Below are 10,211 nucleotides of genomic sequence, written 5' to 3' on the forward strand. Positions count from 1 at the left end.
CTTCTTTGCCGATTTGGATGCCTTTAATTTCCTTTCATTGTCTGATTGCTGAGGCTAGGACCTCTAGTACTATGTTGAATAGCAGTGGTGATAATGGACATCCCTGCCGTGTTCCTGACCTTAGCAGAAAAGCTTTCAGTTTTTCTCCATTGAGAATGATATTTGCGGTGGGTTTTTCATAGATGGCTTTGATGATATTGAGGTATGTGCCCTCTATCCCTACACTTTGAAGAGTTTTGATCAGGAAGGGATGCTGTCCTTTGTCAAATGCTTTTTCAGCATCTATTGAGAGTATCATATGGTTCTTGTTCTTTCTTTTATTGATGTGTTGTATCACATTGACTGATTGGCGGATGTTGAACCAACCTTGCAGCCCTGGAATAAATCCCACTTGGTCGTGGTGAATAATCCTTTTAATGTACTGTTGAAACCTATTGGCTAGTATTTTGTTGAGTATTTTCGCATCTGTGTTCATCAAGGATATTGGTCTATAGCTCTCTTTTTTGATGGGATCCTTGTCTGGTTTTGGGATCAAGGTGATGCTGGCCTCATAAAATGAGTTTGGAAGTTTTCCTTCCATTTCTATTTTTTGGAACAGTTTCAGGAGAATAGGAATTAGTTCTTCTTTAAATGTTTGGTAGAATTCCCCCGGGAAGCTGTCTGGCCCTGGGCTTTTGTTTGTTTGGAGATTTTTAATGACTGTTTCAATCTCCTTACTGGTTATGGGTCTGTTCAGGCTTTCTATTTCTTCCTGGTTCAGTTGTGGTAGTTTATATGTTTCTAGGAATGCATCCATTTCTTCCAGATTGTCAAATTTGTTGACGTAGAGTTGCTCATAGTATGTTCCTATAATAGTTTGTATTTCTTTGGTGTTAGTTGTGATCTCTCCTCTTTCATTCATGATTTTATTTATTTGGGTCCTTTCTCTTTTCTTTTTGATAAGTCGGGCCAGGGGTTTATCAATTTTATTAATTCTTTCAAAGAACCAGCTCCTAGTTTCGTTGATTTGTTCTTTTGTTTTTTTTGGTTTCTATTTCATTGATTTCTGCTCTGATCTTTATGATTTCTCTTCTCCTGCTTGGCTCAGGGTTTCTTTCTTGTTCTTTCTCCAGCTCCTTTAGGTGTAGGGTTAGGTTGTGTACCTGAGACCTTTCCTGTTTCTTGAGAAAGGCTTGTACCGCTATATATTTTCCTCTCAGGACTGCCTTTGTTGTGTCCCACAGATTTTGAACCATTGTATTTTCATTATCATTTGTTTCCATGATTTTTTTCAATTCTACTTTAATTTCCCGGTTGACCCATTCATTCTTTAGAAGGATGCTGTTTAGTCTCCATGTATTTGGGTTCTTTTCAAACTTCCTTTTGTGGTTGAGTTCTAGCTTTAGAGCATTGTGGTCTGAAAATATGCAGGGAATGATCCCAATCTTTTGATAGCGATTGAGTCATGATCTAGGACCGAGGATGTGATCTATTCTGGAGAATGTTCCATGTGCACTAGAGAAGAATGTGTATTCTGTTGCTTTGGGATGAAATGTTCTGAATATATCTGTGATGTCCATCTGGTCCAGTGTGTCGTTTAACGCCTTTATTTCCTTGCTGATCTTTTGCTTGGATGATCTGTCCATTTCAGTGAGGGGAGTGTTAAAGTCCCCTACTATTATTGTTTTATTGTTGATGTGTTTCTTTGATTTTGTTATTAATTGGTTTATATAGTTGGCTGCTCCCACGTTGGGGGCATAGATATTTAAAATTGTTAGATCTTCTTGTTGGACAGACCCTTTGAGTATGATATAGTGTCCTTCCTCATCTCTTATTATAGTCTTTGGCTTAAAATCTAATTGATCTGATATAAGGATTGCCACTCCTGCTTTCTTCTGATGTCCATTAGCATGGTAAATTCTTTTCCACCCCCTCACTTTAAATCTGGAGGTGTCTTCGGGCTTAAAATGAGTTTCTTGGAGGCAACATATAGATGGGTTTTGTTTTTTTATCCATTCTGATACCCTGTGTCTTTTGACAGGGGCATTTAGCCCATTAACATTCAGGGTAACTATTGAGAGATATGAATTTAGTGCCATTGTATTGCCTGTAAGGTGACTGTTACTGTATATGATCTCTGTTCCTTTCTGATCTACCACTTGTAGGCTCTCTCTTTGCTTAGAGGACCCCTTTCAATATTTCCTGTAGAGCTGGTTTGGTGTTTGCAAATTCTTTCAGTTTTTGTTTGTCCTGGAAGCTTTTAATCTCTCCTTCTATTTTCAATGATAGCCTAGCTGGATATAGCATTCTTGGCTGCATGTTTTTCTCGTTTAGTGCTCTGAAAATATCATGCCAGCTCTTTCTGGCCTGCCAGTTCTCTGTGGATAAGTCAGCTGCCAATCTAATATTTTTACCATTGTATGTTACAGACTTCTTTTCCCGGGCTGCTTTCAGGATTTTCTCTTTATCACTGAAACTTGTAAATTTTACTATTAGGTGACGGGGTGTGGGCCTATTCTTATTGATTTTGAGGGGCGTTCTCTGAACCTCCTGAATTTTGACGCTCGTTCCCTTTGCTATATTGGGGAAATTCTCCCGAATTATTCTCTCCAGTATACCTTCTGCTCCCCTCTCTCTTTCTTCTTCTTCTGGAATCCCAATTATTCTAATGTTGTTTCGTCTTATGGTGTCACTTATCTCTCGAATTCTCCCCTTGTGGTCCAGTAGCTGTTTGTCCCTCTTTTGCTCAGCTTCTTTATTCTCTGTAATTTGGTCTTCTATATCACTAATTCTTTCTTCTGCCTCATTTATCCTAGCAGTGAGAGCCTCCATTTTTGATTGCACCTCATTAATAGCTTTTTTGATTTCAACTTGGTTAGATTTTAGTTCTTTTATTTCTCCAGAAAGGGCTTTTATATCTGCCTTCCTTATTTTTTATTATCACTTTTAGTTTTTTCCACCCCTCTCCAGGTTCCTTCTCTTTTATTACTAGTAATAGTGATAAAACATAAGACCCAGAATAAGGCAAGGATGACTACATTTGCCACATTTATTCAAGACAATATTGGAAGTCCTAGCTACAGAAATTAGGCAAGAGAAAGAAATAAAATGCATCAAAATCAGCAAACAAAGATGTAGTTTTATCTAATGGTAAATGACATAATCTCATATGTGGAAAAGCCTAAAGCCACCACAAAAAAACTATTAGAATGAACAAACCAATTCAGTAAAATGGCAGGATACAAAACCAAGCATACAAAAAATCAGTTGCATTTCTGTATGTTGACAACAAACTATCCCCCCAAAATTAAGAAAACAAATCCATTTACAATAGCATCAAAAATAATAAAATATTTAGGAATAAATTTAATGAGGATTTAAAAAAATTGTGCACTGAAAACTATAAAACACTGGTGAATATGTTTTTGTACTCACCTTACCTGGAAACTTCCTATCATGATATTTAGATATTTTTACCTTTGCATTCACTTATGTTTACTTTTTGAAAGTAGGAACTGGGTCATTAATTTAATCATATAATGGAACCATAAAAAATTGAACTACATGACTGAATGAAAGGAAAGATGGTTACAGTGATGAGGCAGGTTTGAAATACATGGGGTGGGAATTTGGTGCAGTAGGTGGTGATCAAAGTTAAAATGAAAACTGATAGAGACCAGTTATAATCACATAATGGGAATCTTGGATCCAGCCTACTTCTAAAAGATGGTGTAAGAAGGCAGGATTAGAAATCCAGGAAGACTAATATCTGTCGTTCTGGACATTTTTAACTATCACTTGATACCATGGCAGAGGTCCTTGTGGATATGTGCCTGTCACCTTGGCTACTGAAAAGTGTTACTGACCTCTAGTATGGTGCTACCCACCAAAAAATGATTGACACCTGTAAATTGACCCCAGTAGCCCAATATTTTCAAAGGAAGAAAAGTAGATTAAACTTTTTATTTACTATTTGCCTTCTTATTAGACTGTAAGTATACCAATGGCACAAACCATGTCTTCTCTCATATGTACTTAGTTCCTTGCAAAGAGGAAGTACTTAACATGCTATTGTTGAATAAATGTACAATTTGATTAAAAAATAGGCTTAAATCAACCTTTTGAGCTGTGGAGTAAGAATTGAGGAGAAATAGTGGAAATAAATGTGGGAAATCACTTGGGCACATGTGTAACACCTATGGGTTCTAGGAGAATAGAATCACAAAGTCCTGAATTCAACTTGCAATTCCACAACTTATCAGCTGTGAAACATTGGGCAGATTATTGAACCTTTGTTTTTCTATATGTCAAATGGAGAATAATAATAAAACTTAACCTCATTGGGTATTAGAAAGATAAATTGAGAGAATGCATGCAAAACAGATAATATATAGCAAGAATTCAATAAATGTTGTGTTATTATTACAGTATTTAATTATTGGCCTAGAAATTGAATGTTTTCTACTTAAAATGTACAAAACAACATAAATGGTCACTAGAAGAGAAAACACACCTTACATTGGTACAATGATTAGCAATCCCACATTTGTGGGGGGTGTGGGAAAACAGGAGTGTTCTTCTTCTGATTTACCTGAAATACCACCCGCTAATGTTTTGCTTGTTGTTGAAAGCAGCTATAAAATACTTGTTTTATGACCCAAATTTAAAATAAGTCCATTTATGTTTAGGACATTAACTATATCCACATTTGTAGTACCATTTAGGCCCATTCAAAACCGTTAAGAATTGGTGTCCCAGACTTAAGATAATCCAGATAGATAAAAGCTGGTTTCCATGGAAACTAGTTTTGCTTTCTCTTCAATCTAATTGAAATCCATTTACTGAAGTCTGAAAGTTTTATAAGTACCATCTAATGAGTTCTTCATTTGGTTTACCAAACTCAGTGCAAGCACGGGTAACTTACTGTTTGCAGTATCAGTCAACTTCTGTCAAGTGAGTATACACTTGAGTTTGCTGGGATTGATTCTTTGTTTACTTGGTTCACTTGCAGTTCAGACTTGAAAGGATCAGTTTCCACCAATCACTCTATACAGCTTGTATTATCTGATATTCTGTTGGCTTTCTTAGGAACCACAGGTTTGGTGAACTTTCTGGGGGAAGAAGTAGTTCAGAGGAGTTACAAGACAGTGACATAGACCGCATTTCTTCACATGTATCTGAGGAAAACATGCACATTTTAGAAACTTTGATTTGGCCATTTAATTTCACTGCATTTTAATAATACTGTTCAATACATTGCCTTGTTATCTACTCAAACACCATGTTTTCCCCATGTACCTGCAGAGCTTTCTTTGTTCTCTCTTCAGAGAAGAATGTAGAGTGACTCTCTTAACTCAATCTCTCCTGTTTTCTAGTGTTGGATGGCCATTATATTCATAATTTTCTATTCTCAGAAAGAGAATACTCTCCTCAGTTTACATTTTGTAGGACTTGGAGGGCTGGGGAGTTTCCTGCACGACTTTGGCTGGGCTGTTCCAATGAGGCAGGAAGACTGTCGAAGTTCAGCATCACAGCTCAGAAAAACCAAATACCTTTACATGAGAGCATCACTGGGTGCCTTTTCTTTCTCCAGTCCCCAGTGGTAGGAGTCAGTGTTTGTGTTCTTTTCTTCAGCAAGCTTCATTTGGAGAGCCTCAGTGACTTCCAGGAGCCATGAAGCGCTGTCTGTCCCTACTCATTGCACCGGTGGCAAAAGGCACCTGGGCCTTTCTGGCAAGCTCTGGGTCTGCTCATGATGTGGGGCTTCCATGTTTCCAGGTTCCTGCCACCTGCTCTGCTTGGAGGAGACAGATAAGGTCAGGGATGGCAAGGAAGACCCTGCCAGTTGGCTGTCTGACCTGGCAACCTGATGCCAGGCTGAGCAAGCTGTAGTCTTTTAGGCTAGATTTACCTTGGAACAAGCTGTTGCAGGAAATGGCCAGATCTTGGCAAAGGGCAAAGGGAGCCCAGATGGAGAAGAAAGCTTGAGAGGTTAATAGACTTGGGGCAGTCTTCACTAATGAGCACCAGGGAATCCCTTCAATTTATTTCACTAGGCTTTTTGGGAGAGGTTCCAGGAAAGCACTAGTAAAACTTCTGTATGTAGCAGTACTTATATCAATGTACTGTTATTTTGTTCTGTGACTAGCATATAATACCAAGCTTCATAAAGGCAGGGACTGAGTCTTTATCTCTTACTGTGTCCCCAAAGTTTAGCCAGGGACTAGTGGAAAATGGGGACTCATTTAACTTTTGCTGATTTGAATGGAATTGACAGAAATTGGTAGTTATGTTTACAGCCAGAGAGAGACACCTGGCTGCCCCAGAAAAGCTAATGATTTGACACTACTTTAAATAATATTATCAAATATGTTCTCAACAATTATTTAGAGAAGTTGAAGACCAAGCGAGCAAAGGGCTTCTGAAGAAAGAATCACACACCGCCCCCTGCCCTGTTTTCTACCCCCTTCACATAAACAAAAGACCTGCAGTTAAACAGCTTCAACCACTTTAGAGGCATTTGAGCAATCCCTTGTTACTTCAGCCTGCAGTTTGAAAGTTCTCTACCTGGAGGTTTCCCTTCATAGGAGTTCTGGTAAATATGTTTGTCACTGGATTTCCAATGATGTTTTAATGCCGTTTACTTATTTATTTATCTATCTATCTCTCTTTTTAAAAATTCAATTAATTAACATTTGGTGTATTATTAGTCTCAGAGGTAGAGTTCAGTGATTCATCAATTGCATATAACACCCAGTGCTCATTACATCATGTGTCCTCCTTAATGCCCACCTCCCAGTTATCTCATCCCCCCCCCCCCAACCTCCCCTTTGGTAACTCTCAGTTCATTTTCTTTTTTCCCATCACTTTATTTTCTATAGTTAAGAGTCTCTTATGGTTTGCCTTCCTCTCTGATTTTGTCTTATTTTAATTTTCCTTCCCTTCCCCTATGTTAATGTTTTGATTCTCAAATTCCTCATACAAGTAAAATAATATGGTATTCATCTTTCTCTGCCTGACTTATTTCACTTAGCATAATACCTTCTAGTTCTAGCCACATTACTGCAAATGGTAAGATTTCTTTTTTGATGACAAAGTAATATTCCATTGTATTTATGCCACTTCTGTCTATGGACATCTGGGCTCTTTCCATGGTTTGGCTACATGGACATTCCTGTTATAAACACTGGGGTGCAGGGACCCCTTTGGATCACTACATCTGTATCTTTGGGATAAATACCCAATACTGAAATTGCTGGGTCATAGAGTAGCTCTATTTTTAACTTTTTGAGAAATCTCCATACGGTTTTCCAGAGTGGCTGTACTAGTTTGCATTGCCACCATCAGTGTAAAAGGGTCCTCCTTTCTCTGCAACGTCACCAAAATCTGTTGTTTCCTGATTTGTTAATTTTAGCCATTCTGACTGCTGTGAGGTGATATCATTTTTTTTAAAAGATTTTATTTATTTTAGTGTGTGTGTGTGTGTGTGTGTGTGTATTATGTTATGTTAGTCACCATACAGTACATGGTTAGTTTTTGATGTAGTATTCCATGATTCATTGTTTGTGTGTAAGACCAAGTGCTCCATGCAACACATGTCCTCCTTAATACCCATCACTGGGATAACCCATTCCCCCACCCCCTCCCTCTTCCTCTCTAAAACCCTCTGTGTGTGTGTGTGTGTGTGTGTGTGTGTGTATGTGTGTGTGTGTGTGTGTGTGTGTGTGTGTGCTTTAAGATTTTATTTATTTTATTTTGAGAGAAAGAGAGTGAGCACAAGTAGGTGGAGGGGAAGAGGGAGAAGGAGAAAGAGACTCCCTGCTGAGCAGGGTTCCTGATGCAGGGCTTAGTCTCAGGACCCTGGGATCATGACCTGAGCCAAAGGAGGATGCTTAACTGACTGAGCCACCCACGTGCCCCTCATTGTGGTTTTGATTTTTATTTCCCTGATGCTGACTGATGTTGAACATTTTTTCATGTGTCTGTTGGCCATTGATATGTTTTCTTAGGAGAAATGCCATGTAAAATAGTGCTCCAGTCAACTGTCTGGATGTTCTTAGCCTAATCTAGCATGCCAATATATCTTTAGAGATAGGTTAAGTAAACTATTGCTTATTTTTGTTGTATATTAAAAATAATATTATTATAACCTTTTGAAGGCCTTTTGAAAGAAGAGTAACAAATAACAAATCCTTGTGGTACAATTACCTCCTATCACAAGACTGCAATAAAATAGGTTCTGTTTTTGTGTCTTCTGGAGACTTTGGCCATAATCATACATATTTCACATCAATGTAATCATAGAGAACATAAAATTTTGCTTTCTTCTTTTTTTTTTTTTTTAAGATTTTACTTATTTTATTTGACAGAGAGAGAGATCACAAGTAGGCAGAGAGGCAGGCAGAGACAGAGGGGGAAGCAGGCTCCCTGCTGAGAAATTATTATTGACCTCCTTCTGGAGGTCATTTCTATTTCTGCATTACTGCTCAGTAATTCTGGTAAGTTCTAGACTTGAAAAAGTTTCATTAAATTATATACTGATATACTGTTGAATTCTCAGGAAAAAAAATATTTCAGGACTAGTATTTGGGGTAAGAAAGAGCATAGAGAAGGAATACTGGATTCTAAAGCTCTACAGTTTTAGGTCCCTTATTTAAGTGGCCAAACTTGGAGAGGACCAATAGTGTAGATATGAGCCACAGTGAAGTAGGCATACATTCATTTTTCTCCATTTTATGGTATAGGTGGGATACTGGAGAGATTCATACTGGAAACACTGGATATCTATGGTCTGTACCAGGACACACCTAGGTGTCTTGGCTCCTAGGAGACATCACCTTTATACTTCAAAGAGACAAATTCATGAAGACTACATCTACAAAAGCCTTTCCTAAGGTATCATGCTTAATACTCATACTAACATTATAATGACAGTAATCATGACAATAACAATGAAGCAGAGGTAAAAAAAAAATAGATATAATATCATTAACTTGCAGCAGAATTTCTCTTTGGAAGAATTCAGCCTTTGAGAGAATCTTGAAAAGATGTCTACGGTAGAAGCTGAAACTCTGAGAACATGGATATTAATAGTTACAAGGACTATCAAAGAGAAAAATGGATTTTCTTCCTGAAAAGAAAGTTATTGGTAAGTTGTGATGTACATGAAACGAAGTGGCCCATGAAAGGTCTAAGAACATTTAAAAAAAAAAAAGAACATTTTAGAACAGAAGAGTCTAGTATTCAGTTTTAAGTTCTCTGCTTTGCTGCTATTAAACCCTCCCTTACTATGCCTTTAGTAAAGTCCACTAAATATACAAGTTGCTGTGTCTAAGTGTTATTCAGTCATTTATTAATTTATGATGAAAACCAAGGTAGGGGTTGGATTTTCCATCTGGGCCACTGTGGAGGATTACAAAAAGAACATGTGTGAAATGGATGATATGTAAACTGAGTGATCGAGAACTCAGAGCTGAGATGGTCAGAAGAATTTACCTTACAAATTTTATTGGCATTTTGGATTTTAGATGTATATAACAAATAGAATTGGAGGTTTTAGTTTTCCCTAAAGAGATTTCAAGGGGCAGGAATGTCCAGGTGGCAGCAGGTTAATAGTAATGATAATCATCATCATAACTATCATTTTTGTTTGTGTACTAGTAATATCAGGGGGTTTTCTGGGTATTTTACATCACCTACAAGATGAAGTAACAGCCTTACCTCAATCTTTATCTTCTCTCCTTTATTTATATTTCTTATTATTTTTTTTCACCTCCCTAATAGCACTCCCCCTCATTCTGTTTACATGCCTACTTGCTCGCATATGCTTTCTCAGTGACCGCCTACTGGATAGCAAATTCACCATGCCTATTTCATTGCCCATTGTTAAATGTTACTTATCATGGGCCAACACTTATTGATCATATCTATTAAGAGATATTACCCATAATTAGCATAGCAAGTAGTTAATAAGTAAAATTAAGTGAATAAGTTAAAATGATGCATGAATGAATTTTGTAGATGGAGAAATGAGTTCAGAGAAGTTCACTGACTTACCTGAGGCCATGTGACTAATAACTGGTAGGGTCAAGATGCTACTGCAGGTCCCAGATCTAGCATGTTTGCTTCTCTCTTTGTCTTTCTATTCCAAGCACTGTGGTAACTTCTCAGGAAGGGTTTCCAGCCTGGCTTAGGAGAAGCTTATGTTTCTGTGCAAATGTTGCCTCCTGTCT

Source organism: Mustela erminea, chromosome 2 (genome assembly GCF_009829155.1).
Source record: "Mustela erminea isolate mMusErm1 chromosome 2, mMusErm1.Pri, whole genome shotgun sequence".
In the NCBI taxonomy this organism is placed as follows: domain Eukaryota; kingdom Metazoa; phylum Chordata; class Mammalia; order Carnivora; family Mustelidae; genus Mustela; species Mustela erminea.